We start from the raw sequence: 21,221 nt of genomic DNA, 5'->3' as shown, positions 1-21,221 counted from the left end.
GATGTGCTGTGCAGTGATCTGTAAACATTAATTGGCAGTGGTACTCTTCTCACTGTAGCCAGGTTTGTGTGTGTGGATGTACTGTGCAGTCTTCTGTAAACATTAATTGGTAGTGGTACTCTTCTCACTGTAACCAGGTTTGCGTGTGTGGATGTACTGTGTAGTTTTCTGTAAACATTAATTAGTAGTAGTACTCTTCTCACTGTAGCCAGGTTTGTGTGTGGATGCGCTGTGCAGTGTTCTGTAAAACTTAATTGGTAGTGTTACTCTTCTCACTATAGCCAGATTTGTGTGTGTGGATGTGCTGTGCAGTGTTCTGTAAACATTATTTGGTAGTGGTACTCTTCTCATTGTAGCCAGGTTTGTGTGTGTGGATGCATTGTGTAGTGTTTTGTAAACATTAATTGGTTGTGGTACTCTTCTCACTGTAGCCAGGTTTGTGTGTGTGGATGTACTGTGCAGTGTTCTTTAAACATTAATTGGTAGTGGTACTCTTTTCACTTTAGCCAGGTTTGTGTGTGTGGATGTACTGTGCAGTCTTCTGTAAACATTAATTGGTAAAGTTACTCTTCTCGCTGTAGCCAGGTTTGGGTGTGTGGATGTGCTGTGCAGTGTTCTGTAAACTTTAACTGGTAGTTGCACTCACATCACTGTAGCCAGGTGTGTGTGTGTGGATGTAATGTGTAGTGTTCTGTAAAAGTTAATTGGTAGTGGTACTCTTCTCACTGTAGCCAGGTTTGTGTGTGTGGATGTGTAGTGTTCTGTAAAAGTTAATTGGTGGTGGTACTCTCCTTACTGTTGCCAGGTTTGTGTGTGTGGATGTGCTGTGCAGTGTTGTGTAAACATTAGTTGGTAGTGGTATTCTTCTCACTGTAGCCAGGTTTGTATGTGTGAATGTGCTGTGCAGTGTTCTGTAAACATTAATTGGTAGTGGTACTCTTCTCACTGTAGCCAGGTTTGTTTGTGAATGTACTGTGCAGTGTTTGGTAAACATTAATTGGTATGGTACTCTTGTCACCATAGCCAGGTTTGGGTGTGTGGATGTGCTGTGCAGTGTTCTGTAAACATTAATTGGTAGTGGTACTCTTCTCACTGTAGCCAGGATTGGGTGTGTGGATGTGCTGTGCAGTGTTCTGTAAACATTAATTGGTAGTGATACTCTTATGCTTGTAGCCAGGTTTGTGTGGGTGAATGTGCTCTGCAGAGTTCTGTAAACGTTAATTGGTAGTTGTACTCTTGGCATTGTAGACAGGTTTGTGTGTGTGTGGATGTGCTTTGCAGTGTTCTATAAACATTAATTGGTAGTGGTACTCTTCTAACTGTAGCCAGGTTTGTGTGTGTTTGGATGTGCTGTGCAGTGTTCTGTAAACATTAATTGGTAGTGGTACTCTTCTCACTGTAGCCAGGTTTGTGTGTGTGGATGTACTGTGCAGTGTTCTGTAAAAGTTAATTGGTGGTGGTACTCTCCTTACTGTTGCCTGGTTTGTGTGGGTGAATGTGCTGTGCAGAGTTTTGTAAACATTAATTGGTAGTGGTACTCTTCTCACTGTAGCCAGGTTTGTGTGTGTGGATGTAATGTGTAGTGTTCTGTAAAAGTTAATTGGTGGTGGTACTCTCCTTACTGTTGCCAGGTTTGTGTGTGTGGATGTGCTGTGCAGTGTTGTGTAAACATTAGTTGGTAGTTGTACTCTTCTTACTGTATCCAGGTTTGTGTGTGTATATGTATGTTCTGTGCAGTGTTTTGTAAACATTAATTGGCAGTGGTACTCTTCTCACTGTAGACAGGTTTGTGTGTGTGGATGTATTTTGCAGTGTTCTGTAAACATTAATTGGTAGTGGTACTCTTCTCACTGTAGACAGGTTTGTGTGTGTGGATGTATTTTGCAGTGTTCTGTAAACATTAATTGGTAGTGGTACTCTTCTCACTGTAGCCAGGTTTGTGTGTATGGATGTACTGTGCAGTGTTCTGTAAACATTAATTGGTAGTGGTACTCTTCTCACTGTAGCCAGGTTTGTGTGTGGATGTGCTGTGCAGTGTTCTGTAAACATTAATTGGTAGTGGTACTCTTCTCACTGTTGTCAGGTTTGCGTGTTTGGATGTGCTGTGCAGTGTTCTGTAAACATTAATTGGTAGTGGTACTCTTCTCACTGTAGCCAGGTTTGTGTGTGTGGATGTACTGTGCAGTGTTCTGTGAACAGTAATTGGTAGTGGTACTCTTCTCACTGTAGCCAGGTTTGTGTGTGTGGATGTGCTGTGCAGTGTTGTGTAAACATTAATTGGTAGTGATACTCTTCTCACTTTATCCAGGCTTGTGTGTGTGTGTGGATGCACCATGCAGTGCTCTGTAAAAATGAATTGGTAGTGGTACTCTTCTCACTGTAGCCAGGTTTGTGTGTGTGGATGTGCTGGGCAGTGTTGTGTAAACATAAGCTGGTAGTTGTACTCTTGTCATTGTAGACAGGTTTGTGTGTGAGGATGTGTTGTGCAGTGTCCATTAAACATTAATTGGTAGTGGCAATCTTCTCAGTGTAGCCAGGTTTGTGTGTGTGGATGTGCTGTGCAGTGCTCTGTAAAAATGAATTGGTAGTGGTACTCTTCTCACTGTAGCCAGGTTTGTGTGTGTTTGTTAGCGCTGTGCAATGTTCTGTAAACATTAATTGGTAGTGGTTCTCTTCTCCCTGTAGCCAGATTTGTGTGTGTGGTGTACTCTGCAGTGTTCTGTAAACATTAATTGGTAGTGGTACTCTTCTCACTGTAGCCAGGTTTGTGTGTGTGTGGATGTGCTGTGCAGTGTTCTGTAAACATTAATTGGTAGTGGTATTCTTCTAAGTGTAGCCAGGTTTGTGTGTGTGTGGATGTTCTGTGCAGTATTCTGTAAACATTAATTGGTAGTGGTACTCTTCTCACTGTAGCCAGGTTTGTGCTCGTGGATGTACTGTGCAGTGTTCTGTAAACATTAATTGGTAGTGGTAAACTTCTCAGTGTAGCCAGGTTTGTGTGTGTGGATGTGCTATGCAGTGTTCTGTAAACATTATTTGGTAGTGGTACTCTTCTCACTGTAGCCAGGTTTGTGTGTGTGTATGGGTTGTGCAGTGTTCTGTGAACATTAATTGGTAGTGGCACTCTTCTTACTGTAGCCAGGTTTGTGTGTGTGTATGGGTTGTGCAGTGTTCTGTAAACATTAATTACTAGTCGTACTCTTCTCACTGTAGGCAGGTTTGTGTGTTTGTGGATGTGCTGTGCAGTGTTCTGTAAACATTAATTGGTAGTGGTACTCCTTTCACTGTAGCCAGGGTTGTGTGTGTATGGATGTACTGTGCAGTGTTCTGTAAACATTAATTGGCAGTGGTACTCTTCTCACTTTAACCAGGTTGTGTGTGTGTATGTGCTCTGTATTGTTCTGTAAACATTAATTGGTAGTGGTACTCTTCTCAGTGTATCCTGGTTTGTGTGTGTGGATGTATTATGTTGTGTTTTGTAAACATTAATTGGTTGTGGTACTTTTCTCACTGTAGCCAGATTTGTGTGTGTGGATGTACTGTGCAATGTTCTGTAAACTTTAATTGGTAATGGTAGTCTTCTCACTGTAGCTATGTGTGTGTGTGTGAATGTTCTTTGCAGTTTTCTGTAAACATTAGTTGGTAGTGGTACTCTTCTCACTGTATCCAGGTTTGTGTGTGTGTGTGGATGTGCCGTGCAGTGTTCTGTAAACATTAATTGGTAGTGGTACTCTTCTCACTGTAGCCAGGTTTGAGTGTGTGTGAATGTTCTGTGCAGTGTTGTGTAAACATTAGTTGGTAGTTGTACTCTTGTCATTGTAGACAGGTTTGTGTGTGTGGATGTAATGTGTAGTGTTCTGTAAAAGTTAATTGGTGGTGGTACTCTCCTTACTGTTGCCAGGTTTGTGTGTGTGGATGTGTGTGCAGTGTTCTGTAAACATTAATTGGTAGTGGTACTCTTCTCACTGTAGCCAGGTGTGTGTGGATGTGCTGTGCAGTGTTCTGTAAAAGTTAATTGGTGGTGGTACTCTCCTTACTGTTGCCAGGTTTGTGTGTGTGGATGTGCTGTGCAGTGTTGTGTAAACATTAGTTGGTAGTTGTACTCTTGTCATTGTAGTCAGGTTTGTGTGGGTTGATGTGCTGTGCAGTGTTCTGTAAACATTAATTGATAGTGGTACTCTTATCACTGGAACCAGGCTTGTGTGTGTGGATGTAATGGGCAGTGTTCTGTAAACATTAATTGGTAGTGGTACTCTTCTCACTGTAGACAGGTTTGTGTGTGTGGATGTATTTTGCAGTGTTCTGTAAACATTAATTGGTAGTGGTACTCTTCTCACTGTAGCCAGGTTTGTGTGTATGGATGTACTGTGCAGTCTTCTGTAAATATTAATTGCTAGTGGTACTCTTCTCAATGTAGCCAGGTTTGTGTGTGTTTGGACGTGCTCTGCAGTGTTCTGTAAACATTAATGGGTAGTGGTACTCTTCTCACTGTAGCCAGGTTTTTGTGTGTGTGTGTGGATGCACTGTGCATTGTTCTATAAACATGAATTGGTAGTGGTACTCTTCTCACTGTAGCCAGGTTTGTGTGTGTTTAGATGTGCTGTGCAGTGTTGTGTAAACACTAATTGGTAGTGGTACTATTCTTACTATAGCCAGGTTTTTGTGTGTAGATGTGCTATGCAGAATTTTGTAAACATTAATTGGTAGTGGTACTCTTCTCACTGTAGCCAGGTTTTTGTGTGTGGATGTGCTGTGCAGTGTTCTGTAAACATTAACTGATAGTGGTACTGTTCTCACTCTAGCCAGGTTTGTGTGTGTGGATGTACTGTGCATTGTTCTATAATCATTAATTGGTGGTGGTACTCTTCTCACTGTTGCCAGGTTTGTGTGTGTGGATGTGCTGTGCAGTGTTCTGTAAACATTATTTGGTAGTGGTACTCTTCTCACTGTAGCCAGGTTTGTGTGTTTGGATGTGCTGTGCAGTGTTCTGTAAAAAATAATTGGTAGTGGTACTCTTCTCACTGTAGCCTGGTTTGTGTGTGTTTGGATGTGCTGTGCAGTGTTCTGTAAAAAATAATTGGTAGTGGTACTCTTCTCACTGTAGCCAGGTTTGTGTGTGTGGATGTACTGTGCATTGTTCTATAAACATTAATTGGTAGTGGTACTCCTCTCACTGTAACCAGGTTTGTGTGTGTGGATGTACTGTGCAGTGTTCTGCAAACATGAATTCATAGTGGTACTCTTCTCACTGTTGCCAGGTTTGGGTGTGTGCCTGTGCTATGCAGTGTTCTGTAAACATTAATTGGTAGTGGTACTCTTCTCACTGTAGCCAAGTTTGTGTGTGTGTGGATGTGCTGTGCAGTGTTTTGTAAACATTAATTGGTTGTGGTACTCTTCTCACTGTAGCCAGGTTTGTGTGTGTGTGTGTGTGTGGATGTACTGTGCAGTCTTCTGTAAACATTAATTGGTAATGGCACTTTCTCACTGTAGCAAGGTTTGTGTGTGTGTGTGTGGATGTGCTGTGCAGTGTTCTGTAAACATTATTTGGTAGTGGTACTCTTCTCAGTGTAGCCTGGTTTGTGTGTGTGGATGTGCTGTGCAGTGTTCTTTAAACATTAATTGGTAGTGGTACTCTTCTCCCTGTAGCCATGTTTGCTTGTGTGTGTGTGGATGTGCTGTGCAGTGTTCTGTAAACATTACTTGGCAGTGGTACTCTTCTCATTGCAGCCAGGTTTGTGTGTGAATGTTCTTTGCAGTTTTCTGTAAACATTAATTGGTGGTGGTACTCTCCTTACTGTTGCCAGGTTTGTGTGTGTGGATGTACTGTGCAGTGTTCTGTAAAAATTAATTGGTAGTGGTACTCTTCTCACGTTAGCCAGGTTTGTGTGTGTTTGGATGTGCTGTGCAGTGTTCTGTAAACATTAATTGGTAGTGGTACTCTTCTCACTGTAGCCAGGTTTGTGTGTGTGGATGTGCTGTGCAGTGTTCTGTAAACATTAATTGGTAGTGGTACTCTTCTCACTGTAGCCAGGTTTGTGTGTGTGGGTGGATGTACTGTGCATTGTTCTATAAACATTAATTGGTAGTGGTTCTCTTCTCACTGCAGCCTGGTTTGTGTGTGTGTGTGCAGTGTTGTGTAAACATTAGTTGGTAGTTGTACTCTTGTCATTGTAGACAGGTTTGTGTGCATGTGGATGTGCTGTGCAGTGTTCTATAAACATTAATTGGTAGTGGTACTCTTCTCACTGTAGCTAGGAGTGTGTGTGCATGGATGTGTTGTGCAGTGTTCTGTAAACATGAATTGGCAGTGGTACTCTTCTCACTGTAGCCAGGTTTGTGTGTGTTTGGATGTGCTGTGCAATGTTCTGTAAACAATAATTGGTAGTGGCACTCTTCTCATTGTAGCCAGGTTTGTTTGTGTGGACGTACTTTGCAGTGTTCTGTAAACATTAATTGGCAGTGGTACTTGTTTCTCTGTAGTCAGGTTTGTGTGTGTGGATGTACTGTGCATTGTTCTATAAACATTAAATGGTTATGGTACTCTTCTCACTGTTGCCAGGTTTGTGCGTGTTGATGTACTGTGCAGTGTTGTGCAAACATTAATTGGTAGTGATACCCTTCTCACTGTAGCTAGTTTTGATTGTGTGTGGATGTGCTGTGCAGTGTTCTGCAACCATTAATTGGTAATGGTACTCTTCTCACTGTAGCCAAATTTGTGTGTGTGCATGTACTGCGCAGTGTTCTGTAAAATTAATTGGTAGTGGTACTCTTCTCGCTATAGCCAGGTTTGTGTGTGTTTGGACGTGCTCTGCATTTTTCTGCAAAGATTCATTGCTAGTGGCACTGTTCTCATTGTAGCCTATTTTCTGTGTGGATGTACTGTGCAGTCTTCTGTAAATATTAATTGACAGTGGTACTCTTTTCACTGTAGCCAGGTTTGTGTGTGTGGATGTACTGTGCATTGTTCTATAAACATTAATTGGTAGTGGTACTCCTCTCACTTTAACCAGGTTTGTGTGTGTGGATGTACGGTGCAGTGTTCTGCAAACATTAATTGGTAGTGGTACTCTTCTCACTGTAGCCAGGTTTGTGTGTGTGTGTGTGTGTGTGTGTGTGAATGTGCTGTGCAGTGTTCTGAAAACATTAAATGGTAGTGGTACTCTTCTCACTGTAGCCAGTTTTGTATGTGTGGATGTACTATGCAGTGTTCTGTAAACATTAATTGATAATGGTACTCCTCTCACTGTAGCCATGTGTGTGTGTGTGTGTGTGTGTGTGTGTGTGTGTGTGTGTGTGTGTGTGTGTGTGTGTGTGTGTGGATGTGCTGTGCAGTGTTCTGTAAACATTAAGTGGTAGTGGTACTCTTATCCTTGTAACCAGGCTTGTGTGGGTGGATGTGCTGTGCAGAGTTCTGTAAATATTAATTGGTAGTGGTACTCTTCTCACTGTAGCCAGGTGTGTGTTCATGGATGTGCTGTGCAGTGTTCTGTAAACATTAATTTATAGTGGCACTCTTCTCACTGTAGCCAGGTTTGTGTGTGTGGATGTACTGTGCAGTGTTCTATAAATATTAATTGGTTGTGGTACTCTTCTAACTGAGCCAAGTTTGTGTGTGTGGATGTGCTGTGCAGTGTTCTGTAAACATTGCTTGGTAATGGTGCTCTTCTCACTGTATCAAGGTTTGTGTGCATTTGGATGTGCTGAGCAGTGCTCTGTAAACATTAATTGGTAGTAGTACACTTCTCGTAGCCAGGTTTGTGTGCATGGATGTGATATGCAGTGTTCTGTAAACATTAATTGGCAGTGGTCCTCTTTTCACTGTAGCCAGGTTTGTGTGTGTGGATCTACTGTGCATTGTTTTATAAACATTAATTGGTTGTGGTTCCCTTTTCACTGTAGCCTGGTTTGTGTGGGTGAATGTGCTGTGCAGTGTTGTATAAACATTAATTGGTAGTGGTACTCTTCTCACTGTAGCCTTGTTTTTGTGTGTGAATGTGCTATGCAGTATTTTGTAAACATTAATTGGTAGTGGTATTCTTCTCACTGTAGCCAGGTTTTGTGTATGGATGTACTGTGCAGTGTTATTTAAACATTAATTGGTAGTGGTACTCTTCTCACTGTAGCCATGTTTGCTTGTGATTGTGTGGATGTGCTGTGCAGTGTTCTGTAAACATTAATTGGCAGTGGTACTCTTCTCATTGTAGCCAGCGTTGTTTGTGTTGATGTACTGTGCAGTGCTCTGTAAACATTAATTGGTATTGGTACTCCTCGCAGTGTAGCCAGGCGTGTGTGTGTGTGGATGTGTTGTACAGTGTTCTGCAAACATTAATTGGTAGTGCTACTCTTCTCACTTTAGCCAGATTTCTGTGTGTGGATGTACTGTGCAGTGTTCTGTAAACACTAATTGGTAGTGGTACTCTTCTCACTTTAGCCAAGTTTGTGTGTATTGATGTGCTGTGCATTGTACTGTAAAAATTAATTGGTAGTGTACTCTTCTTACCGTAGCCAGGTTTGGGTGTGTTTGGATGTGCTGTGCAGTGTTCAGTAAACAATAATTGGTAGTGGTACTCTTCTCATTGTAGCCAGGTTTGTTTTTGTGGATGTACTGTGCAGTGTTCTGTAAATATTAATTGGCAGTGGTACTCTTTTCACTGTAGTCATGTTTGTGTGTGTGTGGATGTACTGTGCATTGTTCTATAAACATTAATTGGTCATGGTACTCTTCTCACTGTTGCCAGGTTTGTGTGTGTGGATGTATTGTGCAGTGTTCTGCAAACATTAATTGGTAGTGATACTCTTCTCACTGTAGCTAGTTTTGTGAGTGTGTGGATGTGCTGTGCAGTATTCTGTAAACATTAATGTGTAGTGGTACTCTTCTCACTGTAGTTAGATTTGTGTGTGTGGATGTGCTGTGCAGTGTTCTGTAAACATTAATTGATAGTGGTACTCTTCTCACTGGAACCAGGCTTGTGTGTGTGGATGTAATGTGCAGTCTTCTGTAAACATTAATTGCTAGTGGTACTCTTCTCAATGTAGCCAGGTTTGTGTGTGTTTGGATGTGCTGTGCAGTGTTCTGTAAACATCAGTTGGTAGTGGTACTCTTCTCACTGTAGCCAAGTTTGTGTGTGTGTGTGTGTGTGTGTGTGTGTGTGTGTGTGTGTGTGTGTGTGTGTGTGTGTGTGTGTGTGTGGATGTACTGTGCATTGTTCTATAAACATTAATTGGTAGTGGTTCTCTTCTCACTGTAGCCTGGTTTGTGTGGGTGAATGTGCTGTGCAGTGTTGTGTAAACACTAATTGGTAGTGGTACATTTCTTACTGTAGCCAGGTTTGTGTGTGTGGATGTTCTGTGCAGAGTTTTGTAAACATTAATTGGTAGTGGTACTCTTCTCACTGTAGCCAGGTTTTGTGTGTGGATGTTCTATGCAGTGTTCTGTAAACATTAATTGGTAGTGGTATACTTCTCACTGTAGCCAGGTTTGTGTGTGTGGATGTACTGTGCAGTGTTTTTTGCACTTTAATTGGTAGTGGTACTCTTCTCACTTTAGCCAGGTTTGTGTGTGGATGTGCTGTGCAGTGTTCTGTAAACATTAATTGGTAGTGCTACTCTTCTCACTGTAGCCATGTTTGCTTGTGTTTGTGGATGTGCTGTGCAGTGTTCTGTAAACATTTATTGGTAGTGGTACTCTTCTCATTGTAGCCAGGTTTGCTTGTTTGGATGTACTGTAGCATTGTTTGTGTGGGTTGATGTGTTGTGCAGTGTTCTGTAAACATTAATTGGTAGTGGTACTCTTCTCACTGTAGCTAGGAGTGTGTGTGCATGGATGTATTGTGCAGTGTTCTGTAAACATCAATTAGTAGTGCTACTCTTCTCACTATAGCCAGATTTCTGTGTGTGGATGTACTGTGCAGTGTTCTGTAAACATTAATTGGTAGTGGTTCTCTTCTCACTGTAGCCAGGTTTGTGTGTGTTTGGCTGTGCTGCGCAGTGTTTTGTAAAAATAATTGGTAGTGGTACTCTTCTCATTGTAGCCAGGTTTGTTTGTGTGGACGTACTGTGCAGTGTTCTGTAAACATTAATTGGCAGTGGTACTCTTTTCTCTGTAGTCAGGTTATGTGTGTGGATGCACTGTGCATTGTTCTATAAACATTAAGTGGTTATGGTACTCTTCTCACTGTTGCCAGGTTTGTGTGTTCTGATGTACTGTGCAGTGTTCTGCAAACATTAATTGGTAGTGATACCCTTCTCACTGTAGCTAGTTTTGTGTGTGTGTGGATGTGCTGTGCAGTGTTCTGCAAACATTAATTGGTAGTGGTACTCTTCTCACTGTAGCCAGGTTTGTGTGTGTTTAGATGTGCTGTGCAGTGTTCTGTAAACAATAATTGGTTGTGGTACTTTTCTCATTGTAGCCAGGTTTGTTTGTGTGGATGTACTGTGCAGTGTTCTGTAAACATTAATTGGCAGTGGTACTCTTTTCTCTGTAGTCAGGTTTGTGTGCGTGGATCTACTGTGCATTGTTCTATAAACATTAAGTGGTTATGGTACTCTTCTTACTGTTGCCAGGTTTGTGTGTGCTGATGTACTGTGCAGTGTTCTGCAAACATTAATTTGTAGTGATACCCTTCTCACTGTAGCTAGTTTTGTGTGTGTGGATGTGCTGTGCAGTGTCCTGCAAACATTAATTGGCAGTGGTACTCTTCTCACTGTAGCCAAATTTGTGTGTGTGTGGATGTACTGTGCAGTGTTCTGTAAACATTAATTTGTAGTGGTACTCTTCTCACGTTAGCCAAGTTTGTGTGTGTGTGTGTGTGGATGTCCTGTGCTGTGTTCTGTAAAAATTAGTTGATAGTGGTACTCTTCTCGCTGTAGCCAGGTTTGTGTGTGTGTTTGGACATGCTGTGCACTTTTCTGAAATGAATAATTGCCAGTGGCACTCTTCTCATTGTAGCCTATTTTTTGTGTGGATGTACTGTGCAGTGTTCTGTAAATATTAATTGGCAGTGGTACTCTTTTCACTGTAGCCAGGTTTGTGTGTGTGGATGTATTCTGCAGTGTTTTTTAAACATTAATTGGTAGAGGTACTCTTCTCACTGTAGCCATGTTTGCTTTTGTGTTTGTGGATGTGCTGTGCAGTGTTCTGTAAACATTTATTGGTAGTGGTACTCTTCTCATTGTAACCAGGTTTGCTTGTGTGGATGTACTGCAGCATTGTTTGTGTGGGTTGATGTGTTGTGCAGTGTTATGTAAACATTAATTGGTAGTGGTACTCTTCTCACTGTAGCTAGGAGTGTGTGTGCATGGATGTGTTGTGCAGTGTTCTGTAAACATTAATTGATAGTGCTACTCTTCTCACTGTAGCCAGATTTGTGTGTGTGGATGTACTGTGCAGTGTTCTGTAGACATTAATTGGTAGTGGTACTCTTCTCACTGTAGCCATGTTTGTGTGTGTTTGGATGTGCTGTGCAGTGTTCTGTAAAAATTAATTGGTAGTGGTACTCTTCTCACTGTAGCTAGGAGTGTGTGTGCGTGGATGTGTTGTGCAGTGTTCTGTAAACATTAATTGATAGTGCTACTCTTTTCACTGTAGCCAGATTTGTGTGTGTGGATGTACTGTGCAGTGTTCTGTAGACATTAATTGGTAGTGGTACTCTTCTCACTGTAGCCATGTTTATGTGTGTTTGGATGTGCTGTACAGTGTTCTGTAAAAAAATAGTTGGTAGTGGTGCTCTTCTTGCTGTAGCCAGGTTTGTGTGTGTTTGGATATGTTGTGCACTTTTCTGCAAAGATTAATTGCTAGTGACACTCTTCTCATTGTAGCCTATTTTTTGTGTGGATGTACTGTGCAGTGTTCTGTAAATATTAATTGGCAGTGGTACTCTTTTCACTGTAGCCAGCTTTGTGTATGTGGATGTACTGTGCATTGTTCTATAAACATTAATTGGTAGTGGTACTCCTCTCACTGTAATCTGGTTTGTGTGTGTGGATGTACTTTGCAGTGTTCTGAAAACATTAATTGGTAGTGGTACTCTTCTCACTGTACCTAGGTTTGGGTGTGTGGATGTGCTGTGCAGTGTTATGTAAGTATTAATTGGTAGTGGAACTCTTCTCACTGTATCCAGGTGTGTGTGTGGATGTTCTGTGTGGTTTTCTGTAAACATTAATTGGTAGTGGTACTCTTCTCATTGTAGCCAGGTTTGTGTGTGTGGATGGGCTGTGCAGTGTTTTATAAACATTAATTGGTAGTGGTACTTTTCCCACTGTAGCCAGTTTTGGGTGTGTGGATGCGCTGTGCAGTGTTCTGTAAACATTAATTGGTAGTGGTACTCTTCTCACTGGAACCAGGCTTGTGTGTGCGGATGTAATGTGCAGTCTTCTGTAAACATTAATTGCTAGTGGTACTCTTCTCACTGTAGCCAGGTTTGTGTGGGTGGATGTGCTTTGCATTTTTCTGTAAACATTAATTGGTAGTAGTACTCTTCTCACTGTTGCCAGGTTTGCGTGTGTGTGTGAATGTGCTGTGCAGTGTTCTGTAAACATTAATTGGTAGTAGTACTCTTCTTACTATAGCCAGGTTTGTGTGTGTGTGTGAATGTGCTGTGCAGTGTTCTGTAAACATTAATTGGCAGTGGTACTCTTCTCATTGTAGCCAGCGTTGTTTGTGTTGATGTACTGTAGTCAGGTTTGTGAGGGTTGATGTGCTGTGCAGTGTTCTGTAAACATTAATTGGTATTGGTACTCTTCTCACTGTAGCCAGGTGTGTGTGTGTGTGTGTGTGTGTGTGTGTGTGTGTGTGCGTGTGTGTGTGGATGTGTTGTACAGTGTTCTGCAAACATTAATTGGTAGTGCTACTCTTCTCACTTTAACCAGATTTCTGTGTGTGGATGTACTGTGCAGTGTTCTGTAAACACTAATTGGTAGTGGTACTCTTTTCACTTTAGCCAAGTTTGTGTGTATTGATGTGCTGTGCATTGTACTGTAAAAATTAATTGGTAGTGTACTCTTCTTACCGTAGCCAGGTTTGTGTGTGTTTGGATGTGCTGTGCAGTGTTCAGTAAACAATAATTGGTAGTGGTACTCTTCTCATTGTAGCCAGGTTTGTTTTTGTGGATGTACTGTGCAGTGTTCTGTAAATATTAATTGGCAGTGGTACTCTTTTCACTGTAGTCATGTTTGTGTGTGTGGATGTACTGTGCATTGTTCTATAAACATTAATTGGTCATGGTACTCTTCTCACTGTTGCCAGGTTTGTGTGTGTGGATGTATTGTGCAGTGTTCTGCAAACATTAATTGGTAGTGATACTCTTCTCACTGTAGCTAGTTTTGTGAGTGTGTGGATGTGCTGTGCAGTATTCTGTAAACATTAATGTGTAGTGGTACTCTTCTCACTGTAGTTAGATTTGTGTGTGTGGATGTACTGTGCAGTGTTCTGTAAAAATTAATTGGTAGTGGTACTCTTCTCACTGTAGCTAGGAGTGTGTGTGCATGGATGTGTTGTGCAGTGTTCTGTAAACATTAATTAGTAGTGCTACTCTTCTCACTATAGCCAGATTTCTGTGTGTGGATGTACCGTGCAGTGTTCTGTAAACATTAATTGGTAGTGGTTCTCTTCTCACTGTAGCCAGGTTTGTGTGTGTTTGGCTGTGCTGCGCAGTGTTTTGTAAAAATAATTGGTAGTGGTACTCTTCTCATTGTAGCCAGGTTTGTTTGCGTGGACGTACTGTGCAGTGTTCTGTAAACATTAATTGGCAGTGGTACTCTTTTCTCTGTAGTCAGGTTATGTGTGTGGATGCACTGTGCATTGTTCTATAAACATTAAGTGGTTATGGTACTCTTCTCACTGTTGCCAGGTTTGTGTGTTCTGATGTACTGTGCAGTGTTCTGCAAACATTAATTGGTAGTGATACCCTTCTCACTGTAGCTAGTTTTGTGTGTGTGTGGATGTGCTGTGCAGTGTTCTGCAAACATTAATTGGTAGTGGTACTCTTCTAACTGTAGCCAGGTTTGTGTGTGTTTGGATGTGCTGTGCAGTGTTTTGTAAAAATTAATTGGTAGTGTTACTCTTCTCACTGTAGCCAGGTTTGTGTGTGTTTAGATGTGCTGTGCAGTGTTCTGTAAACAATAATTGGTTGTGGTACTTTTCTCATTGTAGCCAGGTTTGTTTGTGTGGATGTACTGTGCAGTGTTCTGTAAACATTAATTGGCAGTGGTACTCTTTTCTCTGTAGTCAGGTTTGTGTGCGTGGATCTACTGTGCATTGTTCTATAAACATTAAGTGGTTATGGTACTCTTCTTACTGTTGCCAGGTTTGTGTGTGCTGATGTACTGTGCAGTGTTCTGCAAACATTAATTTGTAGTGATACCCTTCTCACTGTAGCTAGTTTTGTGTGTGTGTGGATGTGCTGTGCAGTGTCCTGCAAACATTAATTGGCAGTGGTACTCTTCTCACTGTAGCCAAATGTGTGTGTGTGTGGATGTACTGTGCAGTGTTCTGTAAACATTAATTTGTAGTGGTACTCTTCTCACGTTAGCCAAGTTTGTGTGTGTGTGTGTGTGTGGATGTCCTGTGCTGTGTTCTGTAAAAATTAGTTGGTAGTGGTACTCTTCTCGCTGTAGCCAGGTTTGTGTGTGTGTTTGGACATGCTGTGCACTTTTCTGAAATGAATAATTGCCAGTGGCACTCTTCTCATTGTAGCCTATTTTTTGTGTGGATGTACTGTGCAGTGTTCTGTAAATATTAATTGGCAGTGGTACTCTTTTCACTGTAGCCAGGTTTGTGTGTGTGGATGTATTCTGCAGTGTTTTTTAAACATTAATTGGTAGAGGTATTCTTCTCACTGTAGCCATGTTTGCTTTTGTGTTTGTGGATGTGCTGTGCAGTGTTCTGTAAACATTTATTGGTAGTGGTACTCTTCTCATTGTAGCCAGGTTTGCTTGTGTGGATGTACTGTAGCATTGTTTGTGTGGGTTGATGTGTTGTGCAGTGTTATGTAAACATTAATTGGTAGTGGTACTCTTCTCACTGTAGCTAGGAGTGTGTGTGCGTGGATGTGTTGTGCAGTGTTCTGTAAACATTAATTGATAGTGCTACTCTTCTCACTGTAGCCAGATTTGTGTGTGTGGATGTACTGTGCAGTGTTCTGTAGACATTAATTGGTAGTGGTACTCTTCTCACTGTAGCCATGTTTGTGTGTGTTTGGATGTGCTGTGCAGTGTTCTGTAAAAATTAATTGGTAGTGGTACTCTTCTCACTGTAGCTAGGTGTGTGTGCGTGGATGTGTTGTGCAGTGTTCTGTAAACATTAATTGATAGTGCTACTCTTCTCACTGTAGCCAGATTTGTGTGTGTGGATGTACTGTGCAGTGTTCTGTAGACATTAATTGGCAGTGGTACTCTTCTCACTGTAGCCATGTTTATGTGTGTTTGGATGTGCTGTACAGTGTTCTGTAAAAAATAGTTGGTAGTGGTGCTCTTCTTGCTGTAGCCAGGTTTGTGTGTGTTTGGATATGTTGTGCACTTTTCTGCAAAGATTAATTGCTAGTGACACTCTTCTCATTGTAGCCTATTTTTTGTGTGGATGTACTGTGCAGTGTTCTGTAAACATTAATTGGCAGTGGTACTCTTTTCTCTGTAGTCAGGTTTGTGTGCGTGGATCTACTGTGCATTGTTCTATAAACATTAAGTGGTTATGGTACTCTTCTTACTGTTGCCAGGTTTGTGTGTGCTGATGTACTGTGCAGTGTTCTGCAAACATTAATTTGTAGTGATACCCTTCTCACTGTAGCTAGTTTTGTGTGTGTGTGGATGTGCTGTGCAGTGTCCTGCAAACATTAATTGGCAGTGGTACTCTTCTCACTGTAGCCAAATTTGTGTGTGTGTGGATGTACTGTGCAGTGTTCTGTAAACATTAATTTGTAGTGGTACTCTTCTCACGTTAGCCAAGTTTGTGTGTGTGTGTGTGTGTGGCTGTCCTGTGCTGTGTTCTGTAAAAATTAGTTGGTAGTGGTACTCTTCTCGCTGTAGCCAGGTTTGTGTGTGTGTTTGGACATGCTGTGCACTTTTCTGAAATGAATAATTGCCAGTGGCACTCTTCTCATTGTAGCCTATTTTTTGTGTGGATGTACTGTGCAGTGTTCTGTAAATATTAATTGGCAGTGGTACTCTTTTCACTGTAGCCAGGTTTGTGTGTGTGGATGTATTCTGCAGTGTTTTTTAAACATTAATTGGTAGAGGTACTCTTCTCACTGTAGCCATGTTTGCTTTTGTGTTTGTGGATGTGCTGTGCAGTGTTCTGTAAACATTTATTGGTAGTGGTACTCTTCTCATTGTAGCCAGGTTTGCTTGTGTGGATGTACTGTAGCATTGTTTGTGTGGGTTGATGTGTTGTGCAGTTTTATGTAAACATTAATTGGTAGTGGTACTCTTCTCACTGTAGCTAGGAGTGTGTGTGCGTGGATGTGTTGTGCAGTGTTCTGTAAACATTAATTGATAGTGCTACTCTTCTCACTGTAGCCAGATTTGTGTGTGTGGATGTACTGTGCAGTGTTCTGTAGACATTAATTGGTAGTGGTACTCTTCTCACTGTAGCCATGTTTGTGTGTGTTTGGATGTGCTGTGCAGTGTTCTGTAAAAATTAATTGGTAGTGGTACTCTTCTCACTGTAGCTAGGAGTGTGTGTGCGTGGATGTGTTGTGCAGTGTTCTGTAAACATTAATTGATAGTGCTACTCTTCTCACTGTAGCCAGATTTGTGTGTGTGGATGTACTGTGCAGTGTTCTGTAGACATTAATTGGTAGTAGTACTCTTCTCACTGTAGCCATGTTTATGTGTGTTTGGATGTGCTGTACAGTGTTCTGTAAAAAATAGTTGGTAGTGGTGCTCTTCTTGCTGTAGCCAGGTTTGTGTGTGTTTGGATATGTTGTGCACTTTTCTGCAAAGATTAATTGCTAGTGACACTCTTCTCATTGTAGCCTATTTTTTGTGTGGATGTACTGTGCAGTGTTCTGTAAATATTAATTGGCAGTGGTACTCTTTTTACTGTAGCCAGCTTTGTGTGTGTGGATGTACTGTGCATTGTTCTATAAACATTAATTGGTAGTGGTACTCCTCTCACTGTAATCTGGTTTGTGTGTGTGGATGTACTTTGCAGTGTTCTGAAAACATTAATTGGTAGTGGTACTCTTCTCACTGTAGCTAGGTTTGTGTGTGTGGATGTGCTGTGCAGTGTTATGTAAGTATTAATTGGTAGTGGAACTCTTCTCACTGTATCCAGGTGTGTGTGTGGATGTTCTGTGTGGTTTTCTGTAAACATTAATTGGTAGTGGTACTCTTCTCATTGTAGCCAGGTTTGTGTGTGTGGATGGGCTGTGCAGTGTTTTATAAACATTAATTGGTAGTGGTACTTTTCCCACTGTAGCCAGTTTTGGGTGTGTGGATGCGCTGTGCAGTGTTCTGTAAACATTAATTGGTAGTGGTACTCTTCTCACTGGAACCAGGCTTGTGTGTGCAGATGTAATGTGCAGTCTTCTGTAAACATTAATTGCTAGTGGTACTCTTCTCACTGTAGCCAGGTTTGTGTGGGTGGATGTGCTTTGCATTTTTCTGTAAACATTAATTGGTAGTAGTACTCTTCTCACTGTTGCCAGGTTTGCGTGTGTGTGTGAATGTGCTGTGCAGTGTTCTGTAAACATTAATTGGTAGTAGTACTCTTCTTTCTATAGCCAGGTTTGTGTGTGTGTGTGAATGTGCTGTGCAGTGTTCTGTAAACATTAATTGGTAGTGGTACTCTTCTCACTGTTGCCAGGTTTGCGTGTGTGTGGATGTATTGTGCAATATTCTGTAAACATTAGTTGGTAGTGGTACTTATCTTACTGTAGCCAGCTTTTTGTGTGTGGATGTGCTGTGCAGTGTTCTGTAAACTTTAATTGGTAGTGGCACTCTTCTCACTGTAGCCAGGTCTGTGTTTGTGGATGTAATGTGAATTGTTCTATAAACATTAATTGGTAGTGGTACTCTTCTCACGATAGCCAGGTTTGTGTGTGTGGATGTGCCGTGCAGTGTTCTGTAAACATTAATTGGCAGTTGTACTCTTCTCACTGTGGCCAAGTTTGCTTGTGTGGATGTACTGTGCAGTGTTCTGTAAACATTAATTGGTAGTGGTACTCTTATCAATGTAGCCAAGTGTCTGCATGTGGATGTACTGTGCATTGTTCTATCAACATTAATTGGTAGTTGTACTCTTCTCACTGTTGTCAGGTTTGTCTGTTTGGATGTGCTGTCCAGTGTTCTGCAACCATTAATTGGTAGTGATACTCTTCTCACTGTGGCCAGGTTTGTGTGTGTGGATGTATTATGCATTGTTCTATAAACATTAATTGGTAGAGGTACTCTTCTTACCATAGCCAGGTGTGTGTGTGGATGTGCTGTGCAGTGTTCTGTAAACATTAATTGGTAGTGGTACTGTTACCACTGTAGCCCAGTGTCTGCATGTGGATGTACTGTGCATTGTTCTATAAACATTAATTGGTAGTGGTACTCTTCTCACTGTGGCCAGGTTTGCTTGTGTGGATGTACTGTGCAGTGTTCTGTAAACATTAATTGGTAGTGGTACTGTTACCACTGTAGCCAGGTTTCTGCATTTAGATGTACTGTGCATTGTTCTATAGATAATAATTGGTAGTGGTGCTCTTCTCACTGTTGTCAGGTTTGTGTGTCTAGATGTGCTGTGCAGTATTCTGTAAGCATTAATTGGTAGTGATACTCTTCTCACTGTAGCCAGGTTTGTGTGTGTGGCTGTACTGTGCACTGTTCTGTAAACATTAATTGGTAGTGGTACTCTTCTCACTGTAGCCAGGTTTGTGTGTGTGTGTGCATGTGCTGTGCAGTGTTCTGTAAACATTAAATGGTAGTGGTACTCTTCTTACTGTAGCCAGGTTTGTGTGTGTGTGGATATGCTGTGCAGTGTTCGGTAAACATTAATTTGTAGTGGTACTCTTCTCACTGTAGCTAGGTTTGCATGTGTGGATGTACTGTGCAGAGTTCTGTAAACATTAATTGGTAATGGTACTCTTCTCCCTGTAGCTATATGTGAGTGTGTGCAGATTTGCTGTGCAGTGTTCTGTAAATATTAATTGGTAGTGGTACTCTTCTCACTGTAGCCAGGATTCTGTGGGTGGTTGTGTTGTGCAGTGTTCTGTAAACATTAATTGGTAGTGGTTCTCTTCTCACTGTAGCCAGGTGTGTGTGCAGGGATGTGCTGTGCAGTGTTCTGTAAACATTAATTTGTAGTGGTACTCTTCTCACTGTAGCCAGGTTTGTGTGTGTGGCTGTACTGTGCACTGTTCTGTAAACATTAATTGGTAGTGGTACTCTTCTCACTGTAGCCAGGTTTGTGTGTGTGTGTGCATGTGCTGTGCAGTGTTCTGTAAACATTAAATGGTAGTGGTACTCTTCTTACTGTAGCCAGGTTTGTGTGTGTGTGGATATGCTGTGCAGTGTTCGGTAAACATTAATTTGTAGTGGTACTCTTCTCACTGTAGCTATGTTTGCATGTGTGGATGTACTGTGCAGAGTTCTGTAAACATTAATTGGTAATGGTACTCTTCTCCCTGTAGCTATGTGTGAGTGTGTGCAGATTTGCTGTGCAGTGTTCTGTAAATATTAATTGGTAGTGGTACTCTTCTCACTGTAGCCAGGATTCTGTGGGTGGTTGTGTTGTGCAGTGTTCTGTAAACATTAATTGGTAGTGGTTCTCTTCTCACTGTAGCCAGGTGTGTGTGCAGGGATGTGCTGTGCAGTGTTCTGTAAACATTAATTTGTAGTGGTACTCTTCTCACTGTAGCCAGGTTTGTGTGTGTGGATGTTGGATGCTTAGTGTGTTGAAATATATAACTGCAATATGCAGGTTTAGTGCATTAAGGGTTAAAGGAAGTTAATACATTTATTCTGCTTATTCTGTGTGAAAATATGCAGCTGCTAGAAGCTCTGAAAAGGAACAATGGATGTCTGTAAATCCACCATGGTCAGCAGAATGTGTATTGAGGCCAGGGCTGTACCATGAATGTATCATTTCAGAACTAGAGAAAGAATTGTGAGAAACTAAGGAAAGCTGAAACAAGCCCAAGGCCAGGTTGTTTTTTTCAAATATGTTTTTGCAAGACAGCAATTATCTGACCATGTCAGCAGCAAATCTAATAATAGCATCTTTCTGTGAACTTGCAGAAAACTGTATAAAAACTGTAGGCTGAACTATGGAAAATCAGACAAAACTTGTGCCTACATGCTTTGTCTCCTTGCTGCAAGTAATAAAGGGTGCCTTGCTTGAACCTAACGTGCATTGATCTTTGTGTTTTGTTTTACAGATTGGTCCTTCGGACTGGAAACCCTCTCTTCACTTCAGATCAGACGACCAGGTGGCTGAAACCGTACGGGGAAGAAACCAAATCGGTTCTTCTGATATGTAAAGTCCTCCGACTGAATTGTCGTCAAAAGAGGCCAGCCACTTTCTGATCTGTGACTGAAGGACGGGTTTTCCACGAATCAGCGATCAATCATGTGGGCTCAGGTAAGGTGAATCTACTTTTTTTCTGTTTCAGGATCAGGGACTAGATGTGTATTGTTTTTTGTCAGATTGTATTTTTCTTACAGTCAGGGATAGGAAAGGTGCTGCCTTGTCATAGATCAGGAAAAACAGAATAAGTAGACTTTAGGCAGTCATTCTGAAGAGACTATAACAAAATCCGTGGTACACGTTAAAACTACAGAATCAAGGTGAAGTTACGTAACAATCAAAGATAAAGGAAAATGGGTAATAACTGTACAAAAACACCCCGAGACCCACCGTTAATGGAAGATGCAACATATATGCAGTCACAGCGCACAGACGTTAGATACTTTTCAAAATGGGTTATTAAATACGAATTTGATGGAAAATTAGAAAAATCCTCACTCATCAAACTTATTAAACAACTTAAAACTGATTCTACAGGTCAGGTAAAAAAGCAACGACAGTTAGGAATTCCCCAGGCACACAGGTGGCTGGAGGAAGTAAACCGTAGGGACCAAAAGAACAAGGATTCAAAGACAATGTTTTTAGATAGGGAGGATAACAACCTAGTAATAGCATCAGCACCTCCGCCTCCCCCTCCCTTACCAGAATATGGAGCGAGTAGACAGGTTGATCCACCCCCACTATATCCTGTGGTCACTGAGGACAGGGACACTAT

Source organism: Protopterus annectens, chromosome 16.part0 (genome assembly GCF_019279795.1).
Source record: "Protopterus annectens isolate FY-2018-M chromosome 16.part0, PAN1.0, whole genome shotgun sequence".
Taxonomy (NCBI): Eukaryota; Metazoa; Chordata; order Ceratodontiformes; family Protopteridae; genus Protopterus; species Protopterus annectens.
This window is presented reverse-complemented; position numbering follows the sequence as displayed.